General features: G+C 48.3%; 1 long non-coding RNA gene across 1 annotated transcript in view; it reads left to right on the top strand.

Annotated features, from left to right (window-relative positions):
• LOC145717540 (uncharacterized) overlaps positions 1–10,687 on the top strand; it is a 13,068-nt gene extending 2,381 nt beyond the window's left edge. Inside the window, exons 2-4 of the long non-coding RNA XR_014140831.1 lie at positions 1,504–2,293; positions 6,039–6,224; positions 7,388–10,687. This is a non-coding gene — a long non-coding RNA (uncharacterized LOC145717540). The remainder of the gene's footprint in view (positions 1–1,503; positions 2,294–6,038; positions 6,225–7,387) is intronic.
• The last annotated feature ends 500 nt before the right edge of the window (positions 10,688–11,187 follow it).

The following is an 11,187-nucleotide window of genomic DNA, read 5'->3' as shown; positions in this document are numbered from 1 at the left end:
CCGTTTCCATATATGATTTCTCTGAGGAAATGTCCGTCATACAGTAAATGGTCCCATGCTAAGAAAAATATACCCTTGTAAATATCTTCAAAGTTGATATCTGGAACTTTATTACAAAAGTAGTGCATGAGGAAAAAAAATCTAGACTTTCTTGTATACATTTTTCTCTCCAGTAATAAACAGTTACCTTTCATTTATAAAAAAAAAAAAAAGAGACAGGGAAACAATCCACCCAGAAAGTCAAGGGCATGGAGGGAAGAAACAGAAGCAGGTGGACACACACGCAGACAGGCAAATGGACAGAGAGCCAGGGCAGTGCTGAGGCTGTTCAGGCTGCGAAAGAGAAGTACCTGGGTACTCAGACGGTGGCAGTAGGCAGGGATCTGTTTCTCATCCCAGTTGCCTGGCCACTGAGACCTTGGGTGGATGACAGAAAGGGTCAGCGGGAAAGGCTGTGGGAGCACAGTGGAGATGCTGACGTAACTTGGGTGACGTGGTGAGTCAGAGAAGTCTTCTGGAGGAGCATCTGAAAGGACCAGTAGGAAAGAGTGGAGGGTATGGAGGCAGCGGGGGGGGGGAAGCTATGTCAGCTAGAGGGCACAGCAGGAGCAAAGGCTTGGAGATAGGAATTAGCCTGTTCCATCCCAGCAGCTCTGTGTCAGTGTGGCCCATACGGGAGGACTAAGAGGGGAAACGGGCCCAGAGCTGGGGCACCAGGTTTGTAAGCTTGGGAGAGGGCATGGACTCTACCTTGAGGCACTGGGGAGCCATGGGAGGGAAATGTTCTGGTCAGATTCACCTTCCAGAAGGATCTTTGAGATTACAGAATCCAGAGCAACCAAAGGAGGAGAGTAGAATTGGAGGAACCAGGGGAGGGCAATGCAGAACTAGACAATGAGTCCTTCATAGAAGACAGCGAGCAAGTTCATAAAGCAGATGGACAGGACTTGGTAACAGATGAGGGAAGGGGAGGTAGAAGTTGAGAGAGACTCCTAGATGTCCTGTTGTTCCAAGGAGCTTTAGACAAAAGCAGGAGGCCAGCTCTGACCACTCCCCCTCTCCCCCACCGGAGGGCTCCTGGGGCACTCTGGCTGAGAGCTCTCCCACCCAGCCCAGCCTGGGAACTCATCACCCCCTCCTAGGGCCTGGGGGACCCCAGCCCCTACCCACCAGATCCAGGAAAAACCCCAAGGGGATATCCTGTCCAGGGTGGGGACATAGGTAGGGCCCAGTGTTGCTGGGGAAGACCCTTCTCTCCTCTCCACCATGGAAAGCCGGTCAGGACAGGACTCTGGCCTCCTACTCTCTAAAACCACAATGATAACTTCATGGCCACAAGGAGCTGGGTTTGGGCCCATTGGTCTGTGGGGCAAATGGGAAGGAGAGGAAGACCCATTTGAAGCCTGAAAGAACTCAAGATCAGATGGTCTCACAGAGCAGAGTTCAGCATACCTATTTTCGGATGAATATTCTTATCTGGGCCTGTTCTGTGTGTGTCCTCAGGCAAGCCCCTGCCTCTCTGGGCCTGCTTCTCCTCATCTGTGCGTTTGGGAACAATCCCAGTGGGACCCTACTCCAGCCCCAGTCTCCTCCAGCTGTGGTCCAGGACTTATCCATTCCCAGCTTTTAGCCACAGGTGCTGGTGGAATAGCATGCCAGTGACCTCACCAAGGAGCCGCTGCATTATGGATCTACTGTTAAGGAGCAAGAACCCTTTTGAGGGGGAACCTGAAGGTGGAAGAAAAGCCTTTCCGGAAATTAGCATCAGTGGCAGAAAAATTCATCAAAAGCTGGTGGAGATGCCTGTGGCGGATTTATGTCTCTTAACTAAGGAGCAGCTCTTCTGGCCTGGAGGAAGGACTGTGGCTTCCAGGTCCTTTCAGAGACCCTGGGCCCCAAGACTGTAAAACTCTGGCTCTGTTGCTGGGCCTCTCAGCATCTGCCAGGAACACCACCGTCAGTTTGCTACTCCCGAAACATGGAACTCTGCTGTGCTAGGAAAGGCCACTGATGGGCAGGGATCTTGAGTTTTAATACAACTGTTCTTCTGCTGTGTGACCTCAGACATTCAGTTCGCCTCTCTGATCCTCCCTGCCAGGAGAAATCCTAACTGCCTAGCTTCCAGGCGACCAATCCACCTACAATACTCAGCACATCTGGGAAAAGAATAATTTTCTCAAAGAAGGAGGATACCCAAACAGCTCTTGGTAGTGGGACTCTAATGTGAGAAGCCGGGAAACAGCCAGGAACCCATTGTCCTGGGCGGCACAGGCCTCCCTCCCACAGTGTCCAGGTAGGGCAGACAGACGAGCTATTGCAGCACTAACCTCCAGGGGGCACCACTTACCTGGTTTACCATGTGAATGACAGCCTGGCTGGAGCCGGAGCTCCAGCCCTGCCTCCTCTGGGCTTGCCACCTACACACAACCCTTACACCACACATGCCTCTGACTGGGGGATTGCTTGGTCACCACCTAACCAAAGCAGCCACATTGGGCAGTCTTTGCAGCCCAATGCACTCCCGCCAGCCCATCCTGGGCTGCCTTCAGCTCCCAGAGCTGGTGCAGCCAAGTCATTCAATGCTAAAAGAAGCAAGATCCTTTGAGAGAGCTATGGACATAGCAGCCCCCAGGGCCTCAGGGAATCCCTTCCGGGGTCACACCTGTCATTCTGTCATTGCCTCTCGCCTGGCTCAGCTGCAAAAGGAGGCAAGCCACAGGCAGCTACCCTCTGCTGTAGGAGAGCATGTGTTCCTTTTCAGGCCCCTTCTCAGCTCATTTTATGGTATTTTAACTAGACCTTGTATGAACTCAAACTGTTATCCCAGGCTTCCCTTGACTGCCAACATTGATAGTTGGATTTGTATCAAAGCATAGAGTTGTAAACATCCTAGAATTTCAGAGCCAGAAGGGACCTTTAAGATTGTCATAGCCACCATTCTTTCAGAGCTTGTAACCTTGTGCCAGGCACTAACCCAGGTACCGTCTGGTGTTTTTGCCTGCCCAGTACATCCATTCTTGCAATATTACCCTCTCGACAGCAATTCAGTGTCCACAGTTCAGGGATGAGCAGGTAACCCAAACTATTAAAGCCTATTAAAGTCAACCCAGGATTTTTGTGGGAATATCAGGAAAGAGCAGTTCTCACCATTGGAGGGTAAGTCAGCATGTGAATAAAACTAAAACAGAAAAACAGAACCAAGAGACCAAAAGAGACAGAGACATAGACAGATTTCTGGTGCCAGTGCTTGAACACGTGGATCCAGCCATGCCTGAAGTCACTTATACACCTAGAGTTATCAGCTAAATGAGCTAATACATTCCCTTTTTTGTGTGAGCCAATTTTTAAAAAGATTTATTTATTTATTTTAGGGGGGAGGGACAGAGGGAAAGGGAGAGAAAAACCCAAGCAGACTTCATGCTAAGTGAGGAACCTGACGTGGGGCTCAGTCCCACAACGCGGAGATCACAACCTGAGCCAAAACCAAGAGTCGGATGCTTAACCGACTGCGCCACCCAGGCACCCCCGTGTAAGGCAATTTTAATTGGGTTTCTGTCTCCAAAACAGTCCTGACAGATACAAGTAGATGACTTTGTCCTCAATTTACAGATTAAAAAACTGAGTAACCAGCTCTGGGATCTTAGACAAGTCATGAAAGCTCTCTGACATCAGGTTACTCTAACAAAGAATAAAGAGACTGAATTTTTTCAACTTCGGGACACCTCTGCTCTTCTGGGATCTCTCTCTGTGCTGTACGCTCTTAAATGAGAGAGTCACTTACTCTGAGTCCCGATTTTCTGAGCTGCAAAATAGGACAGTAATTTCTTCTCTCATTACTTTGAAGGAGTTTGGGAAAGTCCAATGAGAGTGTTTGGAAATTTACTTTTACTAAAGCAAATGTTATATAGTGTCCATATTTTACAAGTGAGGCATCTCAACTCATACCAGACAACCACTGTTGTCCCCAAATGGCTCATGTCTCTTCCAAAACAAATTTTTAAAGGCTTTTAAAAATAAAATTTAACAGGGGCGCTTAGGTGGCTTAGTCAGTGGAATATGTGACTCTTGATCTCAGAGTTATAAGTTTGAGCCCCACATTGGGTGTAGAGATTGCTTAAAGATAAAATCTTTAGGGAGCCTGGGTGTCTCAGTTGGTTAAGCATCTGCCTTCGGCTTAGGTCATGATCCCAGGGTCCTGGGATCAAGCCCCGCATCGGGCTCCCTGTTCAATGGGGAGTCTGCTTCTCCCTCTACCCCTCCCCCCCGCTCGTGCTCTCTCTTTCTCTCTCAATAAATAAATAAAATCTTTTTGAGGGTGCCTGGGTGGCTCAGTTGGTTAAGCGACCGCCTTCGGCTCAGGTCATGATCCTGGAGTCCCGGGATCGAGTCCCGCATCAGGCTCCCTGCTCGGCAGGGAGTCTGCTTCTCCCTCTGACCCTCCTCCCTCTCATGCTCTCTGTATCTCATTCTCTCTGTCTCAAATAAATAAATAAAATCTTTAAAAAAAATCTTTTTAAAATATAAAATCTTTAAATAAATAAATAAAACTTAACAAGACCGTAAAACACATTTATAAAGTGACCTCCCCACAGCGCCTCATTGGCCAGACTCTCTAAGTCAGGTCAGACCCAGGTATACTAAGGGAGATGGCACTGGGTGAAGCTCTCTTGGGAATAACTATTTGGCACTGTTACAGGTCAAGTGCTCTAGAAAGTTTTGCTTGCAAGATGTTTATTTTTTTTATTTTTATTTTTTTTAAATGTTTATTTATTCATGAGAGTCAGAGAGAGAGAGAGGCAGAGGCAGAGGGAGAAGCAGGCTCCCCGCCTAGCAGGGAGCCCGATGCGGGACTCAATCCCAGGGCCCCGGGATCATGACCTGAGCCGAAGGCAGAAGCTTAACCATCTGAGCCACCCAGGCGCCCTGCAAGATGTTTATTAAAGAGTGCTCTTGGGGGGCGCCTGAGTGGCTCAGTCGGTTAAGCGGCTGCCTTAGGCTCAGGTCATGATCCCAGGGTCCTGGGATCGAGTCTCATGTCGGGCTCCCTGCTCAGTGAGGAACCTGCTTCTCCCTCTCCCTCTGTCTCCTGGCATGTGCTCTCACTCTCTCTGTCAAATAAATAAATAAAATATTTTTAAAAAATTAAAAAAAAAAGGAGTGCCCTTGGGATCAAAACATGTTGCTGGGAGAGGAAAAAAGCAGAATTGGGTAGAGGAAGAAGTCAGGCTATACTGCAGCCCAGCAACAGTTTCAGGTGACTCTAGGGAGCCCTAGAGCTCATATGACCCATCAGCATTGCTCTGCTGGGCCTTTACACACCCCTCCCCAGTCACTGGATATAAGCTGCCCAGAAAGAAAGAATGACTTGCAGGTAGCTCTCTGTAGCTCAGGGAATCCCAGAAAGGGCTGAGAGCAATCCCAGCTGCTCAGTCCTTCACTGAAGAGGGATCTGGGTGGCTCATCTCTGTGTCCATCTCAATCACCAACACCTCCTGGGAGCTCCCCTGGGACAGGAGGAGCAAGCTTCCCTAGCATCAGGTGGGCTGGGGAAGCTATCAACGGTGCCTTTGAGGAGGTTAGGTCCAGTCTCCAGGTCAGGCATTGGTGTGGGGCAGTCATTCTCCCAGCACAGTTCTCAGAGGCCTCTGACCCCATGTTTTGTTGGGGTTTTTTTGAAGATTATTTATTTATTAGAGAGAGAGCATGAGAGGGGTGGGGGGAGGGGCAGAGGGAGAAGGAAGCAGGCTCCCCGTGGAGCAGAGAGCCCAATGCGGGGCTCAGTCCCAGGACCCTGGGATCATGACCTGAGCCAAAGGCAGACACTTAACCCACTGAGCCACCCAGGCATCCCAGACCCCACATTTAATGAAAGAGTATGAATTTGCCTGGCTGAGAAAGGGGGAAAAAAACAAGCTACACTGAGGAAGTTAACCAGGACTAGAACAGTCTGAAGCCAAATTCATTGCCCATTCACTCAGAATTATCATCTAGAAGAAGAGAATTATTGTCTGCTTTATTTGTCCCCCTTGTGTTCCTAGAGGGAAGGAGGACTGGTGAGGAGGCTATGGGCTAGTGATTCTGTCTGCCTATTTGCAAGACGATATTACAGCATGATGGGAAACCCTGCCTGCTAGGATGGTTTAGAGCTTGGAAAATTTGGGGAAGAATCCAAGAACAGGACATGGTGTCGAGGCATCATCAGCACGGAGACAAAAGGAGAGAAGGTAAGAGAGGATGCATTTGGATTCAAGAGTCGATAATGAGCCAGAAGTGAATGTTGAATTATTCAACCTCCTTTATTGATCCATTGATCTCTATCTGCAGGTCTTGGTTTATTCTTGGTTGGCATTTCCTGTGTCTGAGACATTGAGAAGAGAAATGGGGGGAGGAAGGGTTTTTAAGACTCAAGAAGAAAGAAGAGTCAGTGCCAAAGAGAAATTTGGCAGCAGATACCAGGAACCTTAAAATTCCCATACCTTTTGACACAGTGGTTCTACTTCTGGAAATTGACCCTAAAAACACTATCCAAAACTTTTAAGAAAAACCAGTAAGCACCATGATGTTCACAGAAGCCTATTTTAAAACAGCAAATAATAGGAAACAACCTGAATAAATGCCCAACAATAGGAGATCAGCCAGGATGTCATTAGGAGTTTTATAGGATTACATGAGAAAATATTTATGCCATAATGTTAGGTGATAACAGAGCATTCAAAACTGTTCCTATAGAACATCATAACTATGTGAAGACATGTAGATGGAGAGAGGCCAAAGAACATATACTTAAATGTAGCAATGATTGTTCTGAGGTGGTGAGACTCTCTTCCTGTATTTCCTAAATTTTCTACAGAAATATGTGCAAGTTTTAAATAAATTTAAAAAATGGAAGTGTGGGGTGAGAGACACTCATATGAAGGCTGCACAGTAGTAAAATGAACATAAATTAGTGGGAGCCAAATCCTCACAGGGTGCTGCCGTGTCCTACATGGGCTGACCCCAATGCATCGATGCATCGTATGGACCCGAATGATAGAGTGAGGGATCCAGTGGGGTAGTCAGTCTATGGAGAACAATCAAAGGCTCCTGAACTTGTGTTTAAAGAAAAAGTGTGAGTTTTCACAGCAGAGAAAGGGGAGGAAGTCATGCTAGACTGAAGGTACAGTAAGAGCAAAGGCTCTGAGGCATGTGGGAAGGTAATCAGGTCGGAATGGCTGGATTGCAGCATGCCAATGGGGATAAATGATGGGAGATGGGATTGGAATGGAAAGGAAGTCATGAATGCTGGGCTGAGGGCCCTAGACTTCCTGCCATAGGCAAGTCAGAGGCTTGGGGGAAGGGTTTGGGGGGAGGGGCAGTGCAGTTAGAGCTCACCACTGCCATTCTCTAGTCCCCTAGACTCGTCTGTTTCCCATCACCAGCCAGAAACTTGGAGAGCAGGGGAGGAGAAGAGGAGCAGTCCCAAATAACCCTCGAAGACTGGTCAGCCAGGCCTCCTGACCCCAGTCTGGCCCTCTTCCCAGATTCAAGGCTCGGTCGCCATCCCCAGGCATCCAGACAAAACCCCTCCGCCTCCCATGACAAAGAGGCTCATTTGGAGCCTGGGCAAGATTTGCAAACGTCAAACTTGTAATTACAAGGATGAAATCATCTGGTTCCTTTTAAGCAAACGGGTTTATTGATCCCAACACTGAAGAAATGCTATTCTAGGGAAACTTGCTCCTCTCGGTTTTCCTCTCCCTCTGGGATGGCTGAGCTGGTGGGGGAAGGTGGCAGGGGAGCTAAGAAGGGGGAGAACCTCCTGGGAGGGGAAATTCTTAAGGGCCTAGGGGTGAATTTTATGGTGTAGATAAATTATATTTCAAAAAAGAATTCTTTAGGGCCCAGGAAACAGCTTAATTTGGCAGATGACACCCTCATTCTGGACTTAGGCCCATCTGCATCCCCAAACTAGAAGCTAGGTAGAGCTGGGGCTTTAGGAGCTGTGCCAGCCATTAATTTCCCTTCTCTCCCACCACCATCAAGTCTCATTTGTGGCTCCAGATCCTATTTCAGCTTCAAGATGGCACAATATTTCCTCAGTAACTGGAGGGAAACTGTTTCCTTAGAAAAAAAAAAAAAACGCACTAGAGGCTCAGGGGCCTGGGAAGACCTCACCCTCTCTATGAGGAGAGGCAGGTGTGGGGAGCTGCTGACACCAGACCTGGATAAAGCCATCCTTTCTGCCAGACTTAAGGAGGCAGGATGTCTAGGCCTTGACCTTCCAAGCCAAGGAAGGACAAACAGCTGGGCTCAGGTGACAGAAATGCACAACCGTCAAGGTCAAGAAACACATCCTGCCACACGGCCCACAATAGGATCCCTTCATTCAGCCTGTTGGGGACCCTTTGGGAGCATGGTCGGGTGCTCCAGGAGGAATGACCCCAGTTGCAACTGTCCAACAGTTTGCAGTTCAGCTAGAGAGACGAGCAGCACTTTTGGCAGCTCTACCAGCGGATGTCTTAGGGTGGAACAGTTAAGAGCAGAGCCCTGGGATTGCCAGCCCTTCCGAGCCTCAGTTCCTTCATCTGTAGAATAGGGTCAATCATACCAAAATGCAGGGTTATGGTGAAGAGTGAATGAAGATGATCTATCCCAATGCCATTTTGTTATCTCTAATGAGTCAAGGTCTTGTCACCGTCCTATGTTCACTTATTTGTTGTTTCAGAGTCTCTATTTCCTCATCTGTCCGATTAGGACAAGAAAACTTGTCTTAGAAAGTGGTTCTCTGAATTAACTGAGATAAGGGACATAAAAGCACCCAACTCACAGCTTCACAGTTGAGCCGAACAATTGAGAGTTCTCATCCCCTGCTCAGTGTTACTGTGCATTCTCTGCCCACCCATTCAAGATCAGTCAGGGAGTCCTGTAGGAGCAGCTGCCCACCCAGGAAGATAAGAAAGAAGAGGCCCTGGGCTGGCTGAATACTTAGGAAAGGAAGGCTCCAAATGGCAGGGCTTCAGAGAGAATTCAGCCAGGTTTTTGGAGTGGGAAGGGTGTTTCTAGGCAAAGAACAGATACCCACAGGCTTCCATCTATGGACCGACCCTGCTAGAGCTGGCTCTTTGCAAACCCCTCCATAGGGTGGTGCCTGGACCAATCCATACCCAGCCAGACAGAAACACAGGGTTAAATACATCTGACAAGGGTGAACTTTTCCTTTATTAATTTCTTTTCATCTCATTTTTAAAGTAAGTGAAAAAAACTTTCACAACAACAAAAAAGGCATACAGAGGTCAGCTGAGGAGATGGCCTCCTCCAGCCTGCGGCTGGTTTCCCAGTCGTCCTGGCTGGTTGGACGCCAGACAATGCCCAGTGGGTTATCCTGTGGCCTGGAGTTGCCAAAGGCTGTCTGTGGTGCTGCTGTTCTGGATTTGCCTGGCAGGCTTTCTCATCCCTTTCCCTCAGGACATCATTCCCCACCCCCATGAGGCTGACAATTCATGTGCTCTGCCCTGCTCTGTACTCCCACCCCTCCGCCAAGATCGGCTGCAGGTCCATGAACCCTACCCGGACCCGCTGGAGTAAGAGTGCTGCCGTGTGGATCATTCTTTAAAGACAGAAATGGAAAATTTTATACTAATGCCTATCTAAACAGAATATGGTGGTGCCAAATGGTGTGACATGGGATATACTTTCTTCCTACCATGGAGGCGAACGTCAGGAACTCTGCTCCCCTGACCAGTGGCCTTCAGATGGTCCTGTTGACTGTCTGAAGGCCACATCGTTTTCCTCTCATTTAGACAATGGCTGCATTGTCCTAGTGTCCAAAGGTCTTGGCTGGACTGGGGAAGACTTAAAGTAGACACAGCAGATGGATGAAAGCTTCTGTTCCTTGTGAGGGACTTAGTTCTGCCTTGGTGCCTTGGGGTCAATGCTGCCTCACCCACCTCTCAACATAAGTTGCAGATGTTTTAAGGCTGGTTTTGCCTGCGCTTTGCCTGTGCTGATTTGGAGTTTCCCTCTCCAGTTTCATCAGAACCCTTAGGCAGCAAAATAAAGATGGTATCCTTTGCCAGATGTAGCTGATAGAAACTGCTCAATGGGCCCACAATGCACTCTCATTCCCCCCTTTTGGAGAAACTGCTCTTCCCCTCTTTCAATCCATCAGGTTCTATCTGAGGCTGCCTATCCCAGGCTCCCCAACCCCTGGTGGGAGAGCATGTGACATAAGCTGGCCCATGTCATCATATCAGCCTGGACATGGTGATTTGATAGAGGGAAGAGTATGTGATCCAGACTGGGCAAATCAAAGTCCTTCCCAGAAATTTTATGACTTAGAGATGGAGAAGTGGCTGCTCCCATCCTTTGCCAGGAAATGGCTGCCAATGAAGAAAGCTTGAGAAAGTTAAGCAGTGAGAAGAAATGGAGAAATGGAAAAGAAAAGGAGACTATCCCTCCCTCTGTTTGATTTATTTACTTACAATAAAACAGGCCCCTTTCTACCTTTAAGTTTGCTTGAATTGGGTTTCTGTCACTTGCAATTGAAAGAGACCTGGTCAGCGGGGAGGGGCGCCTGGGTGGCTCAGTTGGTTAAGCAACTGCCTTTGGCTCAGGTCATGATGCCAGGGTCCTGGGATCCAGCCGGCATCAGGCTCCCAGCTCAGCGGGGAGTCTGCTTCTCCCTCTGACCCTCTCCCCTCTCATGCTCTCTCTCTCAAATAAATAAAATCTTAAAAAAGAGAGAGAGAGAGACCTGAGGGAAGATTCTGAGATAGATGGAGGCCCAATGGTAGTGTTTGTTGACATCCGTATCTATACCTTTTCTATTTGTGTACGCTCATATATTCACACAGGTTTCATATGGACTGGGAAAGAATGCCCTTGGAGACAGTTGATTGTATGTTTGCTATTCAGAAAGTGTGTTTGTTAAAACCACCAGCCTACAGGTTTGACTTCGCTGAAAACTCCCTCCCTGACCTTGGGCAATTGATTCATCTCTGGACCTCAGGACGACCAACCATCCCAGTTTGCCAGCCAATGGTTTCCTAGGACATGGGACCTTCACTGTAAAACCAGGATAGTCTCTGGAAGACTGGACACTTGGTCACCCTAGCTCCGTTCCATATCTGCAAAACTGAGATTGAACTAGGCAGGGGTAGGAAATTCTGCCAAACCCTGCATTCAGGCTGACATTGTATCCTCACAGTC

This window comes from Leptonychotes weddellii, chromosome 16 (genome assembly GCF_054177405.1).
Source record: "Leptonychotes weddellii isolate Sample4059 chromosome 16, ASM5417740v2, whole genome shotgun sequence".
NCBI classification, from domain to species: Eukaryota; Metazoa; Chordata; class Mammalia; order Carnivora; family Phocidae; genus Leptonychotes; species Leptonychotes weddellii.
The sequence above is the reverse complement of the archived record's forward strand: the minus strand, read 5'-3'. Positions and strand labels throughout refer to the sequence as shown.